Source organism: Dipodomys spectabilis, unplaced genomic scaffold (genome assembly GCF_019054845.1).
Source record: "Dipodomys spectabilis isolate Male_0828 unplaced genomic scaffold, ASM1905484v1 ptg000193l, whole genome shotgun sequence".
Taxonomy (NCBI): Eukaryota; Metazoa; Chordata; class Mammalia; order Rodentia; family Heteromyidae; genus Dipodomys; species Dipodomys spectabilis.
In genome coordinates this window covers 910,261-921,203 of record NW_024870870.1, presented here as the reverse complement: position 1 = coordinate 921,203, position 10,943 = coordinate 910,261, and positions in this window count along the sequence as shown.

The following is a 10,943-nucleotide window of genomic DNA, read 5'->3' as shown; positions in this document are numbered from 1 at the left end:
CTGGTTCATGCCTGTAATCCTAGCTACTCAGGGGGCTGACATCTGAGGATTGCAGTTTGAAGCCAGCTGAGACAAGAAAGTCCATGAGACTCTTATCTCCAATAAACTACTAAGAAAAAGCTGGAAGTGGTGTTGGGATTTAGTTTGTAGAACACTAGCCTTGAGCACAAAGAGGCTCAGAGACAGTGCACAGGCCCTATGTTCAAGCCCCATGGCTAGCAAACACAACCACATGTATACTTACTTAACAAAACTGTACACATTTCCTCTTTAGGTCCATCATGATCTCTTACCACTAGCCACACTGCCGCTGGATTTTTGTAGTACATGATCGTACATCTTTGTGGACCGGAGAGGTCTCTCCTGACAGGTCATTTCTACAAAGATTTGGTGGGTGGCTGTGTTTTAACAAACTGAGTTTCTGTTCAACTCATGTTTACAAATGAGTTTACACATCATCATTGCACCCTTCCTCTGAGCAGGGCTGCTGGTGAATTTAGCATGGACCTCTGAAATAGAGACATAATTTCATTTGACATTATTACCATTCCAGGCAAAAATTGAAATTCCAGTTATAAAATAATATATCAATCCTATTGAAATCCTGGTATTGATTTTCCTCAAAGACTTTGAAACCAGAATTTTTTTTTTAATCTTGAAAATGTAGTACAGAGGGGTTACAATTACATGAGCCAAGGTAATGAGTACATTTCTTTTTGGGGGGTTGGGGAGTCCGGTCGTGGGCCTGAGCTCTGGGCCTGGTCACTGTCCCTCAGCTCTTCACCTCAAGGCTAGCGCTCAACCTCTTGAGCCACAGCACCACTTCCAGCTTTTTATTTCTGCTTCTGTGGTGCTGAGGAATCAAACCCAGGGCCTCATGCATGCAAGGCAAGCACTGTACCACTGAGCCACCTTCCCAGCCCAAATGAGTACATTTCTTATCAAGCATTGTTCCCTCCTCCTTTGTTTCCCCTTACCATCCCTTCCCATCTCCCTCCCCATACCACACCAGAGTTGTAAAGTTCATTTTTTGACATAACGTCTTGTACATCTCATTGTTGCAATGGGTCCACCTGTATCCCTGTTTAAACAATTTGTTTTTTCCCTTCCCCTCCACAAATTATAGCCACATAAAATACAGTGAAAACAGGGTTTATACTGAGGAGAAGGGACATAAAAAACCACAAAGCAATCATCTTATAAATATGTTTAAAACAATAGCAAGAAAGAAATGTGAGTCCTTATCTTGGGGTTCATTTCACCTAACATCAACTCCTCTGAACATTTCTGCTTGTCTCAGACATACACTAGTCATTGCAAATAAGGGAAACCATGGGACCTGTGTTTCTTTGGGCTTGAGATGAGAATTTTTTATATATGTACAAATATATCATGGGAGAAGCATGGAATCGTGGACAGTTTTTGATTCTTAAGTGTTCATGTACCACAGCTTTATCATTAAACTCCATTGTGAGCTTTCGAATAATGCCTTGGGCCATCTCATTTAGAAACCTTAGATATTAGTGCAGCTTGTTCTTTTAAAGGATCAATTCTTGCATAATGCAAAACATTACTTACCTTGGGGGCAATTGGCAAGGCTGAGATGAGGTCGGCCTCACCTAACAGACTACACCTCACACCAGTTGCTGGAATCTGCATCTGCAAGCCCTGTTCTCCTGTGTTCCTTACAAACCTCCCAACCTCCCTCCTTACAATATAATCTAGCTGGAAGCATTGACTCACACTTATAATTCTAGCTACTCAAAAGTCTGAGATACATCCAGAGGATTTGTGTTAAGACCAGATCAATTAGAAAAGTCTGTTAAAATTGAGCCTCCAATGATTAGTACAAACAGAACTGAAAGTGTGATTCAAGTAGCCAAGTGCCAGCCAACTAAGCAGAAGACCCTGAGTTCAACTGCAGGACTTGCAGAGGGAGGGTGGGGGGGGAGGAAGGGGGGAGGGGAGATGCAACACTATATTCCATCTGATAGTATTCAGAGGATGAGGAACTAGTAGCAAGTGCTTCAATAGCTGTTGTCAGTCAAGCCCTGGCTTAGAACTCTGTATATGAAAAGTTGTAGTTATTGTTCAATGGTCAGGCTCAAACTACCTATAAAGAATAACTTTATATGTATGTAGGTATAAGTTTATGCTTTGATCTACTGTGTGAAATCAGAACAAGAAACTACCTCTGAAAACAGAATCAGCTGTATGGTAGGGAGGAAGAAGCAGATTCCCTATATAGTATAGCATCAACCTCCCTGGAACTACAAAGCCTATAAAACAAATTCCAGCACAGCATTAGCTGTGTTTTATGGCAAGTTCTTGTCCCCTGCAGAGGCCACCCTCTCCCATGTCTGCTTTGCTCTCCAATTTCCTGTGGCAGTAGCATCCACCAACACATAATGGGATACAGGCATTGAGATGCTTGCTGATCTTTCTTTCCAACCTTATGTCTTAAGTTAGCTTATCTCCATGTCCATAAGTTAATTTAGTCCAGTTTATAAGACCTTAGAAAATACGTGTTTCCAATTCAATGTGTAAAGTCTCCTTGCAGGGGCAGGTTATATCCCTTGGTCAATAACCCTTCAGTCAGTACCAGACAATCTTAGTGCCAAGTTCACTCTGAATTTTCCTTTTTCTTGGATACAAGAACTCCCTAAAAAAAAAAAAAGAACTCCCTAAAATCAGTATGATCTTTGGGTCTTCAAAGAAAAAAGTTGGAAATGCTATATGCAATAGTCAGAGTGGCCAAGAGCCACTGTAAATACGAAAGCCGTTCTGGTTATGTCACCTACAATCGGTGGCAGCAGCCACACCTGTGTAATATCCAGGCTGTAGGTAAGCCTTTACAACCTGCAGCAGGTAGATCCACAGTCTACCTTTTCTGGGAGGAGGCTTTTTAAGAAATCTGTTTTTATGATTTGCACAGTTTCTGCTTGGCAACTTCCAATCTAGAATATATTTTTGTCATCTGCTCACATATGCAATGTTTTTACTTGTTCCCTGTGTATTTTTTTTAACTTTAGAAACTTAGTGAATACTTTCATCCAGTCTAAGAAGCCTAATTTTGTAGCAGTAAAGGGCCCAGCCATTGGACTACAAGCATCCATATTGTCTCTTTGTGATGTGGTTTGGACCAAGGAAAAGGCTTGGTTCCAAACACTCTGTACCCCCGTAGGACAGGATTCAGATGGCTGCTCTACTGGTATCTTTCCCAAGGATATAGGAGGCACATCTGTGAGTACCTTGGTTAAAAACTTATTTTAGACAATGTCCTAAGAACCTGTGCTTTGGGTGTTGTTCCACTCAGGGTATCTTGTGTGTTCTCTGGGGACATTTCATCAAACCTACTTGGTTCATGTAGGCCTTTCCTCCCATGAGGAGCTTCCAGATTTACCTAAATCACACTGATACTCAGTTTTCAATCAAGAATTTTCTTTTACTTCACTTTAAAAGCTGCCCTTTTAAAGTGGCAGTGGGAGGCCATGCACTAGTTGCTCACACACACCTGTAATACTAGCCTTTTGGGAGGCTGATACCAGAATTGCAGTTTGAAGCCAGTGTAGGCAGAGAAACCCAAGAGATTCTTATTGCAATTAGCCTGGAAAAAGCCACTAGGGATCAGTGGCTGGAATGGTAGAGTGCCAGCTTTGAACAAAAAGAGCCAGGTTAAGAGCCAAAGGCCCTGAGTTCCATCCTATTATACACAATGTCCCCCACACCCGTACCCACACACCTTCCCCAACAAACACACAAGAGCAATTAGGGAGCAAACTTGCACAAATAAAAGAAGCGGGGAGGGGGGTTCAGTATAATTTTGTGGTTCATTTTTTTCACTATTTAAATTGGTCCATTCATGATGAGAGATTGTGTTTGTGTTTTCTCAATTACATATACCTTGTTCCTTAGTTCTAGAGACAGACTGAGAGTGTTGGCAGAGAGGAGAATGCACAGAGATTGAATTCTGTTGAAGGGAGGGACTGGATGTCAGATTGGATAGGGGACAAGTGCAACTGCTCCAGCTCCACCACTGAGTGTCCCATAGTTTGACCTGGCCAATTGGCATGATGCTGTCTTTGTACCCATCAGTGTGGGGAATGCAGGAAGACCATTGTGTCATGGAAAATGACTGTAGCTGAGGGAGTTGCGGAAGGAACTGACAGCCCACAGCTGAAATAACAGGATCTCTCTTTGGGGTTCACAGCTAAGTTTACCTCCTCATGTAGAAATATCCAGTATCCAAGGGTATCACTTCCTTGGGGAGCCTACAATGAGGGGAGATAGTACAATTTCAGGCAATCTTGGGAGCAATTAGAGTACAGTGAAAAAGAAAATGCATGACTCCTCTCTGAAATTCCAGAGGGTAAGAGTAACTGAGGAGAGCAAGCTGTCAGTCACTGCTGAGTTGGTAGGGTTGAGAAGGAAGGCACATTGGAGCTGGAAGTCACATGTGTAATCCTAACTATTTAAGATGCTGAGATTTGGATGATCATTATTCAGGGCCAGCCCAGGCCAAAAACTGGGTGACATCTCCTCTTAAGCTAGCAATGAATATCAACTTCACTACAACAGGAAGCTTAAAATAGGTGAGTCCAGGCCCAGGCATGTACCTGGATAGGAAGCAAGACCATAACTAAAAAATGACCAGCACAAAATAGGCATATAGCTCACCTACCTAGCAAGTACAGTACTCTGAGTTCTAACACGAGTACCATGAACAAGGATAAGCATGGTGACCTCGGTGCCCCAGTGTGATTCACTGAGATGGCTGCAGCATCTGTTGCTCTGTAGACTCCTGCCAAAGAGGAACAGTCCGTCGACATCCCTCAATCTATGTCTACCAAGACAGCAAATGCTGAGCAGAACCCCTCACAATGGCCAAGGATGGAGGTTTGGTTGGAACTTTGGCCCCTCAAAGGGGAGGAGAGCAATGATCTGCAGGACCAGATGGACTCCTGAGTGTGAGAAGGGCAGAAGGAGGCAATGTTGAGGTTGGTATGGGGTTTGTGTTTAATGACTAATATGGCTTCAGTGGAAATGTTCTGACTTTGAATAATATGTTTTATGACATGTGAATCAAGGGAGAGCTAGGGCAGTGAGGGAAACACACTTGTGTAAATTTTCCATAGGTTGAAACTTACTCTAAAGTCTAAGTTGTTTTTGAAAACTGAAATGTGGAGAAGTTGATAAAAGAGCACAGCTCCCCAGTACTGGCACTGTTGTCTGTAGATTTACCTGCCCTATCCATCCCTCTACTGGTGGGTACTTGTCCCCAGGGTGCCTCATACCCCATCCCAGTGTGCTGCTCAATCCAGAACAGCTGCTGTTGGGCAGAGGATCAGGAAGCCCTGATGCACTCATGTGCCAACAGTGCCTCCTTCCCTTGGAGGCACAACACAATCCAGAGCTCTGCAGCACCCTATCATTGCTATGAATTGGAGCCTCCAACACTTGGGCTTTGCCTGCATTATTCCCCCACACCTCCAGACCAGCCTTTTGGGGACTTCTGAGACCTGGAGAATACGAAAGGGAGGCCTGGAGGCAGCATCTATTCCCATTGGAGCACTGAGTTTGCCACAAGGACCTAACAGGCTGAGAATCTTGGAAATGAACAGTGCAGGGTGGCTAAACCTTGATACTCTCTGCTAAAATGTAGGCATTTACTGACATTTATATTCTAGCCCTCTTTGTCCACCAAACCATGGCCATTTGGGGTGTGTGTGTATGTCTGATAAGTCAGAAAGTGATTGGCTAGCAAACAAGAATGACCAGTGCTAATGGGTTCACATGGTTGACTGTATTGGCCCTTTATGAGAGATCTCTGGTAGATCTGAATGTGATATTGCAGTTGACAATTCTTTCCATCAACTCATCCCTCTATTTATCATTCAATTCACATCCTACTCCCTACTTTTCCAGCTCTCTGACCAGCAGTCCAGGTTAACACTCAGTATTGTTCAGCCCTAATACTTTGACATCAAGTAGATGACCAGTGCAGTCCCATTTGGGGTTATTTTCCTCTTCTTGTCACTATAGGATGATACTGTAAGGAAGTGGTCAGTCCCCTCCTTGACTTGCATACCCACGCTGTCTGACCACAACCAATCCATTTCTATAAGCTCATAAGTTCTTAGTAAGTATGAAGGTGTCTTCTCAGAAATTGCATGCCACGTTTTAGGCTCCTGTCTTTCTTCACCTGTCGCCTAGCATACCTTCCTTGGGCAGATTACTGAGTTTTTCTGAAACTTCTCCAGCAATTTGAGAAGAGTAAGGGTTGGACTCAGGTCTCAGCCTCCTACTTTCCTGATATCCAGGAGTCCCATAAGTACAAGAGGGTATTCTGCCCTCACCTTGGAGGTCCATGTTTAGCACATGATGGTATCGGGTCAGGTCCCATAGTGCTCCACCTGGCATTGAAATGCTGTTTTGTCCATTTTACTATGCTGTGTCCACCTATCCCTACCTGATTAAGGGTAGATCTTTAAGCTCATTGTGAGATATTACTGAAGAAGGTGACTTGCTAACAATTAAATGCTAATTCTACCAGTAAAGAATCTTTATTTCCAGGAAAATGTTAAGATCATTGTAAACAATAATCTGGGGGAATGTGTGGAGGTGCAATGGTATGGGAGGATGAGGGTCAACTAGAGGAAAGACTAAGTAAATATGGATAGGTAAACACCATCTAACCAAATGGCATTTTGGAAGTGGAATCTTTGTACTGAATGTTTCAGTGGTAGAATTCTTGATGGTTCATTGTGTTTGGAAAGATTCAAATTGGTTTGAAGTCTCTGCAACATAAGCACGTGCAACTTAATATTATCAGTGTACACAACAAGTGCATGAGTATGTGAAGTTGTACACATACACACTCATACACAAAGTTGGAATTGAAGAGAATGTTATTAGTACAGACCTGGGACTAAAGGGCCTGTGCTACCAGCAGCACAAGGTGACCTACACTATGATAGCTCTTGCTCAGATTGTATGCTCACCATAAGCCATACTTCCAGCCCTTCTTTTGTGATTATTTTGAAGGTGGGATCTCAAGACTTTTCTGCTTAGGCTGGTCTCGGAGCCACCATCCTCCAGATTTAAGCCTACTTATTAGCTAAGATCACAGGTGTGAGCCACCAATCCTGGCCCACTGCTTGTGTGTTTAAGTGGAAAATAGTTAACAGCCTTGAATCAGCCATGTCATTCACACTCTTGGCAAAATTCAGGAACTCCTTTTATTGTCTTGCACATCCAGTCATTTGGAAAAGTGAAAAGCATAAGTCAGGAAAGACTCCCTAGTAACAAACAGATGTGTATGGAGCTAGCTGGGAAGAAGGAAGATGGACCACCATGACAGTGTGCTGGCTAGAGACAGATGGCTCCAGTTAGACCAGATGGAGAGAACCAGATAAGGGCGTGAATAGAATGTAAATGGAAGAGAGCGATGTTAGAGCTATTGGCTGACTTTCAAAGGGAAGAAAACAAAAAGAAGTAATGAGGCTAGTCATGGTGGTACATGCCTATGATCTGCATACACAAGGAGCTTAGCCCAAAGTCCTACTTAGATTAGACCCTATCTCAAAAAAGAGAAGAGAAGTTACTGAGAGAACAGAGTGGAACCACTATCACTGAGTTCTCTGGACCTCAACATGTTGGCATATACTATTGAGAATATATTTCTATTGGCTAGCAGGACTAGGCTGTGGCTTCCCTACTGTATGTTGAGAAAGAAAATGATGCTCTAAGATGGGAAAATTCAGTGGTCCTAGGGCCCTTCTCCTTTATGCATTCTCACTTGTCTGCCTTGAAGAACTGACTTAATATAAAGAACAAGGTTTAGTGAGATTTCTGATAAGTGTTTACTTATAGTAGATCCTTTTCCCCCAAGGACTGGCTGCTTAGTCAACCTGTGGATTAGCAGAACATTCCACACTCTTCAGATGCTCATGACCTGTCCAAGACTGTGCTCAAATGCCAGCCTCACTTAGGGTGATGTTCAGAACCTTGCAAGGCTTTCTGCTGAGGAACAGGTCCCCTGCCACTGTGTTCATCTTTTTTGACTCTCTTGAAGGGTGGTGAGTCAGCCATACCTGTGCCCTCCAGCATTTGCTCGTGTGCTCTGTGCACTGCGTGGAAGTAAAAAAGCAGTGGAAACTATAGTGTCCTCTGGGCACTTTTCATGAAGATTTCATCTCTTGAGAAGGGAGACTCTATCCACTGCTTGTTTACCTGAAGTCCAGAAGCTCTGGGTCTGGTTTTCAGCACTGCCAGGGAAACACAGAAGGAAGTCATCATTTCAACCCATTCTCCCCTCTTCACCCTGCATGAGCATCTGGGAGCCTGTTGCTGGAATGGTAAATCCAGACACTTTCCTCTGAAACCAAAATGAAAACCTGGGACAAAATTAAAGTCAGTGTAAAGTGAATAAGCATGTATCAATGTATACACTATTACATATTGTAAAAACAAAAGAATGTCCACTTCCTTCATGCAGTCATTCGAAGTCATGTGTCAGACTCACTCAGCATGGCAATAATTTTGGGAACATCAAAGTCCTGGCTGCTTTGTCTCTTATAGTTATATCCACATGGTGAAATGTGATATCCAGCAGTAATAGCTCAGCCATTAGAACATGGGCTTTGTGTCTCAGGAACAAGTCACTTTTTGTAACTCAGAGAGGAAAAGAAACCCCAGACAGCCATTCTATGCCTGGCTGACTTCCATAAGATTAACAATTACTTGGCCTTATTTATGGCTCATTTTCTGCATATGAAGAGTTCACACATGGGAGCTGGCTTTAGAGGACAGAGTGCAGATAAAGGAAGTTAAAACAATAATCTCAAAGTAGACCTTTTCTAGTTCACATTTTTGGAGTCCATATGATTCTGAAGGAGGTTATGCCTTTCTCATAATAGCCCAGCCCATCTGCCCATTGGATCATGACTCCACACAATTCATAATTAGTGTCTACTAGCATGTGTGCCACAGGGTCTGGGGTTTGTGAGTACCCATCCTCAGTGTTGACAGTGGGGGATGAGGCCCCTTCTGTCTGCTTGCATCATGTTTCACATCTCAAAACTCTCCTTCCTTTCAGGCCAATGAAACGATGCTCAGTGGTTGGAAGCTGACCACACAGGAGACTTGTGGCAAAGGCCTGGTCTCCCAGGTTTCTGGCCAGGGAAGTCATGGTTCTAGTCATGGAGCTCGCCTCATGTAATACAGTTGTTCATGTAGTTGGTTCTTTTACATGTTAGCTTTTAAAAAATAAAATCTTGGGCTGGGAAGGTGGCTTAGTGGTAGAGTGCTTGCCTAGCATGCATGAAGCCCTGAGTTTGATTCTTCAGTAACCACATACCCAGAAAAAGCCGGAAGTGTTGCTGTGGTTCAAAGGTTAGTATGTTAGCTTTAAGCAAAAAATACTTAGGGACAGTGCACAGGCACTGAGTTCAGGCCCCAGGAATTGCAAAAATGAACAAATTGTTGATCAGCTTTTACCACTTCAGGCCATAAAAAAGGGTAACAAGGCTCAGTACTGCTGCTACAAGAGCTCATGTCTTCCCACAAACAGAGGGATAAGGCTCATGTCTCTCACTTTCCAGTACCCAGAAAACCCTCATATGGTGAATGGATCAATAAAATGTGGCATACATGTATGAGGTATGTATGTATGTATGTATGAGGTTACATACATGTATACCACATTTTATATACATATATGTATATATAGATATAAATATATACATATATGTGTATATATGTACATATATATACATATATATAAATGTATGTATAAACACACACACAAACAGAGAGAAATCCCACTCATCCATCAGAGAGCATGATGCACTACCATTTGTAATAATGTGGAAAGACTGGCAAAGCATTATATTATGGGAAGTAATCCAGACCCAGAGAACACAAGCTTCATGGTTTCCCTTATTTGTGGCTGCTAGAATGCTCCAATAAACCCAAAAGCAAATACACTCAGTTGTATACCAATAGTTACAGATAAATTAACTGAAGTATAGTAGACTCTATGAAGAGAAGGAATAGTGTAGTATTTTTTCCTCTAAAGAAATGTTTAATGGTTTGCCAAGAAAACAAAAACTCTCAAAGTTTGCCTGGCAATCCATTCACTTGTTAATAACTTAGTAATTAAGGATGCTCTCACCAGAGTGGGCAAGAGTAAGCGTAGTAGTCACACACATTTTAGTGACTAAAATTCCAAAGCCTACTGACATCACAAATAAATGTATCATGTTTAAAATTTTAATCTATTTCTAACTTTCCACACCAAGAATTATTGCCTTACAAGGGAATATGAAAATAAAAACATCCATTTGTGGAAATGAGCATGAGGTTAGTTGTTCTTTCTCAGAAGTTTGTCTCAATGAAAACAATGAATTAAACTTAAATGCTGGGGAAAATAAATGTTATTACTTCATTATACCATAAAAGAATGTAAACTGTGAGCAAGGTAAATATGACAGGCAAAAATAAGGCAAATAACCGACTTTCTTTTTTCTCATTGCTATCTAAAACCCTCCATCTCTGTGTTCTTCTGGTACACAGCTGAGAATCTAGCAGACCTCTTAAGGACCAGAGCAGAATGGACAATCTCCACACAGGCCAGATGAACACAGTGAGTTGACAAGTACCCAAGGAGTGGGTGTTTCAATATGGGAAACTGTTGGAATAATTATTCTTTCCTCATAATCCAGACAAATGTTCATGCCAAGGTCCAAAAATGTCCAAGTCAGGCTTATAAAGGCCACAGGTGAAAAAGAAATAATCTAACATGAAAGTTAAATGTTTCAAACAGAAATATGGTTATGCATGACTGTAATCCTAGAACTCTGCAATGTGAGGCAGGAGGATCTTGACTTTTAGTCCAGCTAGGCAATAAAGCCAGGTCTTGCCTTAGGAAGCTCAGGTTTCCT